General features: G+C 37.5%; 1 protein-coding gene across 7 annotated transcripts in view; it reads right to left on the reverse strand.

The window, feature by feature from the left end:
- Window positions 1–16,113, reverse strand: part of ASCC1 (activating signal cointegrator 1 complex subunit 1) — a 115,163-nt gene that overhangs the window by 67,460 nt on the left and 31,590 nt on the right. The window lies entirely within an intron of this gene.

Below are 16,113 nucleotides of genomic sequence, written 5' to 3' on the forward strand. Positions count from 1 at the left end.
TTCTCCAAAGAAGAAATACAAATGGCTAACGACTACAAGAAGATGTTCAGTGTCGTCAGCCATTAAGGGAAATGCAAGTCAAAACCACGATGAGGTGCCATTTCACGCCCATAATGCTGGTTATAACCGAAAGAGTGGAAAGCAACAAGTGCCGGCAAGGATGTGCATCAGGGTATGGGATTCCTTTCAGGGGTGATAAAAACATGTGAAATATTACAGAATTCATAGTTGTACAATACTGCTAATGCACAAAATGCCACTGAATCATTCATTTTAAAATGGTTAATTTTATGTTAAATGAATTTCACTTCAATAAAGTAGTATTTTTTAAAAAATGAACTGGTAGCCTGACAAAATGGTATGCCCAGGAAAAACAGAATGCTACCTAATTATAGATTCTAATAACCTTTTGTTCCTCGTCGGCTTTTAATTAGTTCAGAGCAACTGGGCCTCTTATGGCCTTACCCAAAGATAATATACTATTTATAAAAGACAGTTTTTATCTTGGCAGACACTGCAGTATTTATAGGTAAAATATTGTGTTAAGAACAAACTGTCCCCAAGCAAAGACAGATGAAAAATGAATTCAGAGAAATATCTAGACACTGGAGTTGCCACATCAAATATGGTCATCCTTTTCTGGCATCATCATTCCTTGCACTTAAAGCTTTTGTCTCTGAAAGCAGAAAAAGTAAATATATTTATGAACCCCACTGCCACTTTTAAAAAGACAGAAAATTCACTTAGCATACAATTAACCATTTTAGGATGACAATTGAGTTGTATTTCGTGTATTCACAATGTTGTACAACTGCCAGCTCTCTTTAGTTTCAAAACTTTTTCAGCACCCCATAAAAACACCTCATACTTATTAAATAATCACTCTATTATTTCTCATTGCTTATCCTCTGGTAACCTCCAGTTTGCTTTTTATCTCTTTGGAGTTTGGTACTCTGGACATGGCAAATAAAGTAAATCATACTACATACAACCTTTGCGTCTGGCTTCTTTCACTTAGCATGCTTTCAAACTTCATTCAAGCTGAAGCATATATCAGTACTTCATTTGTTTTAATGGCTGAATAATATTCCAGTGTATGCATATAACACAATTTGATTATCCATTTAACTCTTGAAGGCCATTAGGCCTGATTCCATCTTTTGTCTAGTATTATGAATAACACTGCTTTAAAAAACATTTGTGATCACTGATGAACATAGATGCAAAAATCCTTAACAAAATTCTAGCAAACAGAATCCAACAACACATTAAAAAGATCATACATCATGACCAAGTGGGCTTTATCACAGGGATTCAAGGATTCTTCAATATCCGCAAATCAATCAATGTAATACATCATATGAATAAATTGAAAATAAATACTATATGATTATCTCAGTAGATGCAGAGAAAGCCTTTGACAAAATCCAACATCCATTTATGATAAAAACCCTCCAGAAAGCAGGACTAGAAGGAACATACCTCAACATAATAAAAGCTATATATGACAAACCCACAGCAAACATTATCCTCAATGGTGAAAAATTGAAAGCATTTCCCCTAAAGTCAGGAACAAGACAAGGGTGCCCACTCTCACCACTACTATTCAACATAGTTTTGGAAGTTTTGGCCACAGCAATCAGAGCAGAAAAAGAAATAAAAGGAATCCAAATTGGAAAAGAAGTAAAACTCTCACTGTTTGCAGATAACATTATCCTCTACATAGAAAACCCTAAAGACTCCACCAGAAAATTACTAGAGTTAATCAATGAATATAGTAAAGTTACAGGATATAAAATCAACACACAGAAATCCCTTGCATTCCTATACACTAATAATGAGAAGATAAAGAAATTAAGGAAACAATTCCATTCACCATTGCAATGAAAAGAATAAAATACTTAGGAATATATCTACCTAAAGAAACAAAAGACCTATATAAAGAAAACTATAAAACACTGCTGAAAGAAATCAAAGAGGACACTAATAGATGGAGAAATATACCATGTTCATGGATCAAAAGAATCAATATAGTGAAAATGAGTATACTATCCAAAGCAATCTATAGATTCAATGGAATCCCTATATCAAGCTACCAATGGTATTTTTCACAGAGCTAAAACAAATAATTTCACAATTTGTATGGAAATACAAAAAACCTCAAATAGCCAAAGCAATCTTGAGAAAGAAGAATGGAACTGGAGGAATCAACCTGCCTGACTTCAGGCTCTACTACAAAGCCACATTCATCAAGACAGTATGGTACTGGCACAAAGAAATATAGATCAATGGAACAAAATAGAAAGCCCAGAGATAAATCCATGCACCTATGGACACCTTATCTTTGACAAAGGAAGCAAGAATATACAATGGAGAAAAGACAATCTCTTTAACAAGTGGTGCTGGGAAAACTGGTTAACCACTTGTAAAAGAATGAAACTAGAACACTTTCTAACACCATACACAAAAATAAACTCAAAATGGATTAAAGATCTAAACATAAGACCAGAAACTATAAAACTCCTAGAGGAGAACATAGGCAAAACACTCTCTGACATAAATCACAGCAGGATCCTCTATGACCCACCTCCCAGAATACTGGAAATAAAAGCAAAAATAAACAAATGGGATATAATTAAAATTAAAAGTTTCTGCACAACAAAGGAAACTATAAACAAGGTGAAAAAACAGGCTTCAGAATGGGAGAAAATAACAGCAAATGAAGCAACCGATAAAGAATTAATCTCAAAAATATACAAGCAACTCCTGCAGCTCAATTCCAGAAAAATAAAAAACCCAATCAAAAAATGGGCCAAAGAACTAAACAGACATTTCTCCAAAGAAGACATACAGATGGCTAACAAACACATGAAAAGATGTTCAACATCACTCATTATCAGAGAAATGCAAATCAAAACCACAATGAGATACCATTTCACGCCAGTCAGAATGGCTGCTATCCAAAAGTCTACAAGCAATAAATGCTGGAGAGGGTGTGGAGAAAAGGGAACCCTCTTACACTGTTGGTGGGAATGCAAACTAGGAGCCTAGTGGGCTGCCGTCTATGGGGTCGCACAGAGTCGGACATGACTGAAGCGACTTAGCAGCAGTAGCAGCAGCATGGTAACTCTATGTTTAACTTACTGCTGCTACTGCTAAGTCACTTCAGTCGTGTCCGACTCTGTGTGATCCCACAGACGGCAACCACCAGGCTCCCCCGTCCCTGGGATTCTCCAGGCAAGAACACTGGTGTGGGTTGCCATTGCCTTCTCCAATGCATGAAAGTGAAAAGTGAAAGGGAAATCGCTCAGTCGTGCCCGACTCTTAGTGACCCCGTGGACTGCAGCCTACAAGGTTCCTCCATCCATGGGATTTTCCAGGCAAAGTACTGGAGTGGGGTGCCATTGCCTTCTCCGAATTACCAAACTGTTTACCACAGGAACTCAACAATTTTACATTCCAAGTAGCAATGTATGAGGGTTCCTATTTCTCTACACCTTCACCAATACTTAATATTTTCCTTTTTAAATTTATAATTTAAATTATAGTCATCTTAGTAGGTATAAAATGGTATTGCATCTACTATGAGGTGGTTTTGATCTGCTTTTCACTATTGACCAATGATGCTGAACATCTTCTTATGTCCCGGTTGGACATTTGTACATCTCCGTTGCCCATTTTCTGTCTTTTTATTGTTGAATTATAAGGATTCTTTATATATTCTGATACTAGTCCCCTATTAAATCATGAATCCCTTTTGAAAGTAATTAGGTCTCAACTTTCATTGAACTCATTTTGCAAATGAAGTCAAGAAAAAAAAGTTGAGCATCTTCTCCTCCAACAGGAACAAACAGGAATTCTACCTCTGAATTTCAAGTTCTTATCCCATAATCTGATCTCTATGCTAGTAAATCAGCCTAAAGGCAGAAGAATGTATTTATCAAATGCAGATAGTCTTATATCCCAATTCTTGGTTTGCCTAAGACTAATTTTGCCTTGGCAAAAGGAGTTAATAGAGTATTCATTTTCTAAGTGTTAACAGAGCTTGACCTATTTTTACATCTAATGAAGAGTTTTATGATTCTACAGATCAACTCAAATTGCCTCATTTAATGAAAGTGATTTTAAGGAACAATCAACTTTAAAAGTGTCGAGGAAGACTAAGCACAATGCTTATCAAACCCTAGCTGCTGTAACTCATGGCAGAAGCTGTCATTTTAGAAAGGCAAGCAAAGTCCCCCAAATGATGCCAATATGCACAACCCTATCACGAACTACAATTGAGAATTGATCCCCTAGTAATAAGATCTAATATTTTCTAAGCCCTTTACTCTGCCCTAAGCATTTCTTACAAACTTTATATAGACAAATATCTTGTGAGCAAAGTAGTAGTATTCACTGCTCACAGATGAGGAAAACTGAGGCAAAGAGAAATAAAGCCACTAACCCAAAGCAACACTGGTAGGAAGCAATGAAGCTACAATTCAAACCCAGGTAGGCAGGTCCGAAAGCCTACACTTTTGATCAATATTACACTGCCTCTCCAGTAATAGTTGCCCTGAAAAGCTGGAACAATGTGGCTATCACGCAGAAGCAAGGCCTTGCACATTTCAATAAAACTCACACAATAAATGGGTCTGATCACCAGACTAGTCCTGAAAATAAGGCAAATTTCATAATTCCATGAAAAGAAAGGTAGTTTTAATACTTGCCTTTTCTATTTATTTATTTTTATTATTATTATTTTTTCTTACTTTACAATATTGTATTGGTTTTGCCATACATCCTTTTCTGAGATATGAGCACCAAACGCATAATTCATAAAAGAAGAAAAAAAAGGATTAACTGAACTTGATCAAAGTTAAAAATTGTGCTTCAAAAGACACATTAGGAAAGTAAGAAGAGTAGCCACAGAGAAAAAAAATTATTTGGGAGAAAAATATTTGCAAATCATATATCTGATAAATACAATTTTTTTAAGTTTTTAAAAATTCAGTAATAAAATGGATACACCATCCAACTTAAAAATGAGCAAAGTATCCGTATAATTCACCAAAGAAGATATACTAATGGCTAGTAAACATATGAGAAGACACTAAATATCATTAGTCTATCAAAACCAAAATGAGATACCACTTCACATTCACTAGAATGACTATAATCAAAACGACAGGCAATAACAAGTGTTGGTGAGGATGTGGAGAAACTAAACTGCACGTTGCTGGGAGGGTGTAAAATGATGCAGCCATTTTGGAAAAGTTTGGCAGTTCCTCACTCCAGTACTCTTGCCTGGAAAATCCCACGGACGGAGGAGCCTGGTGGGCTGCAGTCCATGCGGTCTCGAAGAGTCGGACACAACTGAGCGACTTCACTTTCACTTTTCACTTTCATGCATTGGAGAAGGCAATGGCAACCCACTCCAGTGTTCTTGCCTGGAGAATCCCAGAGACAGCGGAGCCTGGTGGGCTGCCAGAGTCGGACTCTGGGGTCGCACAGAGTCGGACACGACTGAAGTGACTTAGCAGCTGCAAAAAGTTAAACATGAAATTTCAATACAACCCAGACATTTCACTCCTAGGACTTTACTCGAGAGAAACGAAAGCCTGAGTCCACATACAGACTTGTAGGTGAACATCATAGCAATATTATCTATAAAGGCCAAAAAATGGAAATAATCCAAATGTTTATTAACTGACGAGTGGCTAAACAAAATTTAGTATAGAAATACAATGAAATACTATTGGGCAACAGCAATAATATGAATAAACCACAAAAACAATAGCCAAGTAAAAAAGCCAGATGCGAAAACTACATATTATATGATTCCATTTATATGAAATATCCGGAAAAGGCAGATCTATAGAGACTGAAAGACAGATGGTTGTCTGGGATTAGGCATAAGGGATCTTTTTAGAGTGACAGAAATGTTCTAAAAGTACATTTAGATTATGGTAATGATTGTACAACTCCGTAAATTTACTAAAAATGACTGAACCATACACTTGAAAGGGGTGGGGTTTAAGTAAACTGTACTTCAATAAAGCTGTTAAATATAAAAATGTATATGTCTTTTCTGTTTAACAGCATCTTAGCAATCCTGAAATAAGTTTTCTCCTATAACTCAATTATCATGGAATATTTCATTTGACCGTCTGATCAACTCTTAGTTGACCCTCTGGATTTGATGACTTCCCAAAGGTCTTTTAACATATGTTAAGAATACCATGTACATACAAAAATCTTTGTGGAAGGTAAGGTGTTATCTCAAATCACTGAAGCAAGTATCGTTTCTGTTAATAAATTGTATTAGGGCAACTGGATAGTCAATTAGAAAAAGAATAAAATTATATGTATTCACTGCACCAGACACAAGAATAAACTTCAAATTAAAGACTGAAATGTAAATAAACAAACTATACAAGAAAAAAAAAATGGGTAAATTCTTCTTTAACCTGAAGGCAGAAAAAGATTTTCAAACTAAGACTAGAAATCCAGATGTAATAAGAGATAAGACAAATAAATTTGATTATTTAAAAAGAGAAAACTTTTATATGGCAGAATATATAAGCAAGTCCAAAGACAAACAATACACTAGAAGAAAATATTTACAATAGTGTCACAGATAAAGGGGTAATATCTCTAATATGTAAAGAACTTCCAAAGGAAAATGACTAAAATACTATTGCTATTAAGCAATGGAAAACAGACATAAACAAGACACTTGACAAAAATAAAAATGACTCAAACATGGGAAGATATACATGGTTATTCAAAAAAATTCCAATTCTCAGGAAATATATACTGAGGTATTGGTGTAAAGGGCCGTGACATATGCAATGCACTTTATAGAAGTTCAGAAAGAATGAAAAAAGAGAAAAAGAGAATGATAAAGTAAAATATTAACAACAAGCAAATCTGAGTAAAGGGTACTATTCTCAGTCTTACAACTTTTCTGTGAGTTTAAAATTATCAGTATCCCGTTGATGCTGCTGTTGCTACTAAGTCGCTTCAGTCGTGTCTGACTCTGTGCGACCCCACAGACGGCAACCCACCAGGCTCCCCCGTCCCTGGGATTCTCCAGGCAAGAACACTGCAGTGGGTTGCCATTGCCTTCTCCAATGCATGAAAGTGAAAAGTGAAAGTGAAGTCACTCAGTCGGATCCGACTCTTAGCGACCCCATAGACGGCAGCCTACCAGGCTCCTCTGCCCATGGGATTTTCCAGGCAAGAGTACTGGAGTGGGTTGCCATTGCCTTCTCTGGTATCCCATTGTTACTGTAACAAATTACCACAAACTCAGAGGTTTGAAAGTGAAAATCACTCAGTTGTGTCCAACTCTTTTCGACCCCATGGACTATACAGTCCATGGAATTCTCTAGGCCAGAATACTGGAGTGGATAGCCTATCCCTTCTCCAGTGGACCTTCCCAACCCAGGAATAGAACCAGGGTCTCCTGCATCACAGGCGGATTCTTTACCAACTGAGCTATCAGGGAAGCCCACTTAGACATTTAAAAACAACACAAATGTATTATGTTACTCACTTACCTTATTCTCTGGGAGTCTACCACTCTAGTCGATTTGAATTCACTGGCCACAAAAAATCCCAAATACTGGGAAGCCAAACATAGATAATGCAAAAGAGGAAGAAAAGGAGCAGATAGGATACCTAAAGGCCACATAATCTGAAGTCTGGGGGAATTCTGAGTCATAGGAGTTCCAACAGTCTTCAACTATACTGGAGATTATATAATGCATATGCAACCCTACTGTACAATCTTTTAGTAAATGAAGAAACGCCCTAAATTTTACCCTGCCTAGGAATGCCATCTACCAAGAAAAGCTCTTCTCCTATTGAATTATCTAAATTTAATGTGGAACAAAACAATCTTCAAGGCAATGGCATAAATCTCTACAGTCACTGTTTTTCTTTGCTTGGAATATATCATATTCCTACCCGCAACCCTCTTCACTGAAATGAATAAAGGCCAACAACAAATTCTTTACTCCAGGGGCTTAATTACACTGGGCCCTGCTCCAAGTTCACCATTACTCGGAGCTGGAACTATTTTACTTCATTAGGTTGGCCACCCAGGCTGGTGCCTGAAAATTCTAATGGTGGTGACCTTCCACCCAGCAAGCAGAAGCAAAGGGTGAAGTAACAGGAATTCCCTAGGGCAGTTCTATCTCGACTGGGGGTGGGGGGTGTATTCTTTACGGCTAAGCCACATCTAAGAGCCTCAGTTTCTTTATTTGTTAAATAAGACCTCATCTAAGGAAAAAAATACATGCAAAAGCTACCTCCACAGAAAGCTTGTGTGCAGGCCTAAGCCCAAGCTCAGAGTTCAACGTCAAGCTGTAACTCAGCGTGCGTGTGTGCGTGCTAAGTGGCTTCAGTCATGTCCGACTCTTTGCAACCCTATAGACTGTAGCCCACCAAATTCCTCTGTCCATGGCATTTTCCATGCAAGAACACTGGAGTGGGTTGCAATGCCCTCCTCCAGGGGAATCTTCCCAATCCAAGTATTGAACCCACATCTCTTATGCCTCCTGCATTGGCAGATGGATTCTTTACCAATTGTGCCACCTGGGAAGCCCATAGCTCCATGATTTACTAGCAATCACCAACCACATGGTCACAGGCTCTTCACTGATCTCACTTTTAATCCAGCCCTCAGGCTCCACTCCTGGGCAGAACTGCTGGCAGTCCTATCAGAATGAACAATTAAGGAGGCATAGTGATATCTAACAATTGCCACGTTTGGGGAAAAGGCCAATAGAGAGAAGTATGGATTAGCTCAGTTTTTTTCTTCCCTTAAAGCCCTAATAAGTCTGCAGGATAGCAATGGAGATGGGATGGGATGAATGGAGAGGGTAGGATGACTTGAGAGAGTAGCACTGAAATATATACATTACTTAATCACATGTAAAATAGACAGCCAGAGTAAATTTGCTGTATGATGCTCTGTGACAACCTAGAGGAGTGGGATGGGGTGGCAGGTGGCAAAGAGGTTCAAGAGGGAGAGGACATATATATACCTTTGTCTGGTTTATGCTGATGTAAGGCAGAAACCAACACAACATTGTAAAGCAATTATCCTCCAATTAAAAATAAATTAATAAAAACAAAACAAAAAGCCCCAATAAGAATTCAAACTGATCTGTTGAGGTTGGGATATAACTTAAGATATATCTGCCAGAGCTCTCAGCTAGCAGAAATGAAGCCTCTCAGATTCAGATCCCAAAGGTCATGCTCAATTACATGAGTTAAGAATGACTATGAATATGATCCAAACATGTAACACAAAACATAATTTACAGCACACTGCCTTGACAGAACATGCTGAGAGGCACAGACAAAAAAGTAATCCTCCAATTATATTCACATATGTATCATCTTCCAGGAACTCCAGGTATAACACAGGCTTGGGATTTAGCTACAAGTCTTGTAACCTGGAATATAGGGTCTCAGGTTCTAATTTCAATGCAGTCATAAACCAGCTATGATCAGGCATACCATCTCACTTCTCTAGACCTTGGTCTCCTTCTCTGTAAGATAAGGGAGATGGCCTAGTTTACTTCTAACTCAATGGTCCTATATAGATTTTTTACATGCTCTCACAAAACCTATAAATAAGTACAAAACAGGTTATTTGTGAGGTGTCCACCTATTCACTTCCTGATATTCTATGCAAAGAAAAAGAGGGAATTAGTATGGAAGCCTTCTCCTCCTACGCTCATTAAATTTTCTTTATGGCCAAATCCCAGAAAATCACTCCTGGGTGAATGATATAAACCTCATTCACACAGGAAAGTTATTCATATAGGCAGACTGGTAAAAAAGAGCATTTGGTTTTGCAACCAGGTAGGCCTAGGGTCAAATTCTATTTCTGTCACTTATCAATATTACCTGAGGTGAGCTAGTCACTGCTCTGAAACTCAATTTCATCATCTTTAAAACAGACAACAGGGTTGTGCTGAGGCCTCTGGAACACAGTAGTATATAGTAAGTGCAGGTTTTACCCCTTCTCGCTTTTCATGTGACTATGCAACATTCTAAATAAATGCCATCTTTACTCTTCCTTCTAAAGCACAGCCAAGAGTTAATCAGGCTCTGCTGAGTCATATCTATTCTTTAAGAATGCTCACAAAAGTGGACTTTGAGAGTCTCTATATGTTATGTTGTTATGTTGAATAAGCTTAGAAAACAGGGTTTTGACTATTCTATTTTATAAATTCTATTCAGACATAATTACAGGAAAGAAGAGAGGCTCTTAAAAACAAAGAGCAAATATTCAAGGATCAGCTTTTACAGTGACCAGAAAAAAATGAATGTTCTCACTTATTGTTTAAATATCTTTACCCATTAAAAAGGGGCAAAGAGTATCTCCCCTTCACTAAAGGATACATCTCTCTTAAGTAGATAAACACAATGAGTACTCAAACCTACTTTTCTAAAAGTTTAACTAGTTCCTCCATAAGTTACTTGTAAGTACCAGCTGGCAATTCACCTACCAACCTACATTTATTCCCAAAGACAACGATCACTTAAACAGTAGTGGTGAGTTAATGGTAAACCTCCTATTCAGGTTAGACACTCATCTCCTACATGGTAACCTGTACTATTATTACAACAGCAAAAGTCTTCTTTCAAGACTGTTCAAGTGTCGCCTCCCTTATTAAGCCTTTTCCAAACACTGGAGAATCTCTTCCCTGGGTACCCACTGTGCTGCTGCTGCTAAGTCACTTCAGTCGTGTCCAACTCTGTGCGACCCCATAGACGGCAGCCCACCAGGCTCCCCTGTCCCTGGGACTCTCCAGGCAAGAACCCTGCAGTGGGTTGCCATTTCCTTCTCTAATGCATGAAAGTGAAAAGTGAAAGTGAAGTCGCTCAGTCGTATCCGACTCTTTGCGACCCCATGGACTGCAGCCTACCAGGCTCCTCTATCCATGGGATTTTCCAGGCAAGAGTACTGGAGTGGGTTGCAGAGTACTTCCCTCTAATAGCACTTAACTCTCAGTACTGTAACTCCTTCTATAAGAACACTATTTTCCCCCACTAGAATATGGGGTCCATATTAAAGTAAAGGTAAAGATCCAAGGTAAAGTCCATTGTTAGTATAAAATATATAGTCTGGCCAATAATAGATGTTTAAAAAATAGTTAACGAATGAATAAAAGATAAACACAACCACCATCTCCATCCAAATGGTGCACTATATGAATCTTGTTATTATACCACCTCCTTTCTGACTTTCCCACCTAACAAAAGACCTCAGGCATTCACAACTTTTATTACAATCAAAGACAACTACAGACACACCTTGTTTAATTGTGCTTCGCTTTACTGTGCTTCACAGATAAGTTTTTTTACAAATTGAGGTTTTGTAGCAACTCTGAGTGGAGCAAGACTACTGGCACCATTTTTCAAACAACATTTTTAATCAAGATATATACGCTTTTAGACACCAAACTGGGAAACCAAAAAATTCATGTAACTCACTTTATTATAATATTCACTTTATTGCAGTGGTCTGGAACCAAACTTACAATATCTCCAAGGTATCTCTGTTATCTGTCTTCATTCTAAATTAGTTCACAAGATAATTATAAATCCTGCAGCTCCCTTTACACATGAAAAATCCCAAATTATACACTAAAGCTTTTATATATAAATTTTCTTCTTCAGGGAATAATACTAAATGGAAAAAAATTATCCTAACTTGGGGACAGAATATGAACCCCAGATCCAAGAGCCATTTGTGCCTAGTGTCAGCCTTCAGACTACAGTATGAGCAGGATGATGTAGTTTCTGGTCCATAACCTGTTTAGGTTTTCCAGGCAGCCAAAAAAGTCCCCTGTTGCTTCAGACATATCTATAAGCTTTCAGAATGCTCCACCGAACACAGTTTTGAATTACTATTTTTCATTACTGATGTGCTTTCTACTAGGCCCTGCTGTGAGATAAAATGAAATTATAGCAGCATTACTAGCTATAGATAGATTGAGAGACATACAGGGTTTTAATATATTATGCTTCTTGAACTTGCAGACAATGAGACATCTTTGAATCTTAACGCAAGATAGGAAAGAGTAAAAGTGCAGTTCATCTGCAGATCACATAGATGAAAAATACCTTGCTTATGTCTGTGAGTAGCTAAATCCTACATTAAATACTCAGGCTTAGGGAGCTGAAGCACAAGGATGATGGTGATAACGTCTAGAGTCAAACAACATTTCTTATATAATTGACCAGCAGAAAAGAAAATGATTTCAGGAAACGTTATTCTAAAAGGTAAATACAGGGTTTCCTTAAGAGAGTCAAGGGTGAGATCAAGGACAAGCATACTATCAAATAAAGAAACAAAAGGGGCCCGCTACTTTAAGGAAGAAAAGAATTCTAGGAAGGGTGAGGGAAGGGAAGGATGAAACCCGGGAGTAGAAAAGTTATCTGCTGAATCAAAAATGTGACCTTCACCACAATGTTTTAAAATGAACATTAATAGCTATGACAGGCAGAATTTTAAGAATGACCCTCAGAGACCCTTAACCTCGTAGAATCCCCTTTGACTGTGGATAGAACCTGTGAATGTGATATCACTGCTATGATTATACTATATTATATGGCACAGCTGACCTTAATATAGGCAGATTATCCCAGTAAGCCTGATCTATACACATGAGCTCTTTATAAAGCAGAGTATTCTCTGGCTGGTGGCACAAGCAGAGATGTGAAGCACAAAAAGGATATGACAGAAACAAGAACAGTCACATGTCAAGGAAACAGGGACTTCAGACCTATAGGCACAAGGAACTGAATTCTGACAACAATGTGAATGACCTTGGAAGCAGATTCTCCTCCAGGGCCTCCAGATAAGAGATCAGTCTGGCCAATATCTTGATTTTGGCCTTGCGAGACTCTATGCAGAGAATGCCATAGAGTCCACCAGGTCTTCTGATCTACAAAACTACTACAATATTGTGAAATGATAAATGAGTGTGGTTTTAAGCTAAGACTGTGGTAATTTATTACATAGCAGTAGAAACCTAATATAGTAGAGGAAGATTTAAATGTAAACTAATAAATTCCTTTTTCAACATTACCTATATTCCTATTGCACCTCAGAGATCCCAAAAGAACTTCACACACTTGGCACAGCTACAAAGAAGGATAAATTCGCCTTCTCAAAGGAAGAAAAAAATTAATAATATGAATGAATTTTTAAAAAGATAAAGAATCTTACCTCCCGCAGTCCCGATTCAGGAGTGAAGATGAATAACCCTAATGAACAGAAGTCCTTCTTTTTAACATCTGATTCACATGATAACTTTAACTATTAGGGAACAGAATATGATTTGGAGTTGAAAAACCCAAGCACAACTGGGAAGACCCTGGGGAGCTTTTCTGAATGCTCAGGGAACGTGTCAGTTGCTCAGTCATGTCCGACACTTTGTGAACTCATGGACTGTAGTCCACCAAGATCCTCTGTCCATGGAATGAATTCACCAGGCAAGAATACTGGAGTGAGTAGCCATTCCCTTCTCCAGGGGATCTTCCCGACCCAGGGATCAAACCCAGTTCTCCTGCACTGTGGGCAGATTCTTTACCGTAGGAGCCACCAGGGAAGCCCATACTGTGCAAATTACTACCTAACTCTAGTCAAGGTTGGGCCCAAGAAATCTTGCTGAAAGACTGATGCCAGTGGTTACAGATAAGCAAAAGACCTTCAATTTACACAGCTTTTGGAGGCTTTTTGGTATTACGGTTTTGTTTTTAGCCATGACGTGCAGCATGTGAGATCCTAGTTTCCCAGCCAGGGATTGAACCTGTGCCTCTTGCACTGGGAGCACAGTCTTAACCACTGGATCACCAGGAAAGCCCCTAAACAGTTTTTTTTTTTTTTTCCCATTCAAATAATTTTCCACAGTGACTCCAAGAACCAATTTCATCTATCTGTTCTATCGGACTGTATAAACTGCAGCTGTTATTAGGACCTACACAACTTTGCATAATCTATCCTGCTTAGCATGATGGACCTACTAGCTGTGGTACCTTGAGAAAATTATCATCTCTAAACTTCAGTTTCTTTATAAGTAAAATGGAAAAGCAGTATCTAACTCAAAGGGATACACTGATGATGACACAAAATAAGCAAAGGAGGCACTTAGAACACTGTCTAGCATAATGGAAGAGTTATTTTCTCTTATCAGATCAAGGTCAATTAAATGAATAAAAACGGTAAACTCAGCCTTGTTTACAATATTACAAATTATTACAAGAAAACATGTATGAATAGCAGTGTTATTTATAAAAGCCCAAAGCAGAAACAACTCAAAATATTCACCAAGTGATGAAGGCATAAACAAACTGCGGTATAGCCATACAATGGAATATTACTTGGCCATTAAAAGAAATGAAGTAGCACTACATGATAAAACATTGATAAATCTTAAATACATTATAAATGAAAGATGCCCAGAGACAAAGGCCACATACTGTATGAGTCCACTTCTATCAGATATTCAGAATAGGCAAATTCATAAAGACAGAAAGTAGATTAGTGATTGTTAGGGACTGGGAAGAGGGAGCAATCACACAAGAAGAATCAAGCTCTCATCTCTCATTCCCAGACAGAAACACTAAATGAACAACATATGGACGAAAGTAGCTTTGGGAGAATGCTAGAAATGAGTTAAGAACCTGCAATAACCAAACAAATGCCTAACCAAAGGAAAACTGTACCCAAAATGGTAGGAACCCTCATGTTCTCTATCTACCCCTTGCCCTACACTCTGCCCTAGGACATCACAAGAGATCAGAAAGAAGCCACCCAGTTTCTACTCCTCCAACAGGGGAGAAGGAAGAGTAAAAGTGGTTTGCAATGTTCCGGCTTATTAAGAGGCTGCCTGAGGAACTGGTTTCTGTCTTGCCTAACTTGCAGTGCTGTTGGGGACAGAAGCACAGTCTGGATACCAGGTTGGAGGCCACTATAAGAAGTGTTAATTGCCTGCAGAGGGAGAAAAGGAACTACAGGGGATGACAGATCTTTTACCGGGGACAAGAGATTACTGGCAGAAGAATACGACAGAATAACTAAAGCTCTAAGGGGAGGCACCGGGTGAGACCTTAGAGAAATTAAGACATTTTAAAGCAGACATGTATACATATATATGGGAGAACTGAAACAAAAGTACAAATACAGGCCAAAGAAAATGCATCCCCAGAAAAGGCTTCAGAGGACTCCGAGATAAATCTGAGATAATTTAAGTATCAAAATAATTAAGCACAACAGTAAATTATAAGCCCTTGGAAAAGAAAATTTATGAAATCACACCCATAACAAATAAATTTAAAAGTAAGGTGAGAAGGAAGGTCCCCTACTTACAAATGAATGCAGAAAATTGAATACTAAATGTAGAGCAAGTGCTAGAATCATCAGGTAAGAATCACCAGTGGATGCTAAGCCTGAGGAAAATGCCAATGAGAAACAGGATACAGCATCCAAGATCCATTCCAATCAAGAGTAAATAAATAAATAATTTTAAAAAACATTCCAAAAGAAAAAAAATCCTGTAACCAGTAAAAATTATCTTTTGAAAAAGAAGACAAATTAAAGACTTATTTCATACAAAAAAAACTGAAAGTGTATCCAGTACCAACAAACTATAAGAAATCTTACAGAAAGTTGTTTATAAACAGAAGCAAGATTAATGACAATCAGACAAAGGATAGAAGGAAGGAAAAAAAATGACATATTGTGAGGTTCTTAAATTATATGTTAAGTTATGTAATATTATTTGAAAGTGATGAATTAAATATATATTGTAAACCTATGAAGATTTACTGAAAAATAAAACGGTTGTAGCTAATAAGCCAACAGTGTCAAGAAAATGCAAGTTTTAAAAACCCTCAATCTAAAAAACGGTAGGAAAACATGAACAAAGGAAAGATAAGACCAAAAAAAAAAAAAAAATCACAAAATGGTAGACTTAAACCCACCTATGTCTATAACTACATTAAAAGTAAACAATCTAGTCATTCCACTTAAAAGGAAGAGATGACAGACCAGATTTTTAAAAAATCAATTATATGCTATCTTTAAGAAATCTTCTT

Source organism: Bos indicus, chromosome 28, assembly GCF_029378745.1.
Source record: "Bos indicus isolate NIAB-ARS_2022 breed Sahiwal x Tharparkar chromosome 28, NIAB-ARS_B.indTharparkar_mat_pri_1.0, whole genome shotgun sequence".
Classification (NCBI taxonomy): Eukaryota; Metazoa; Chordata; class Mammalia; order Artiodactyla; family Bovidae; genus Bos; species Bos indicus.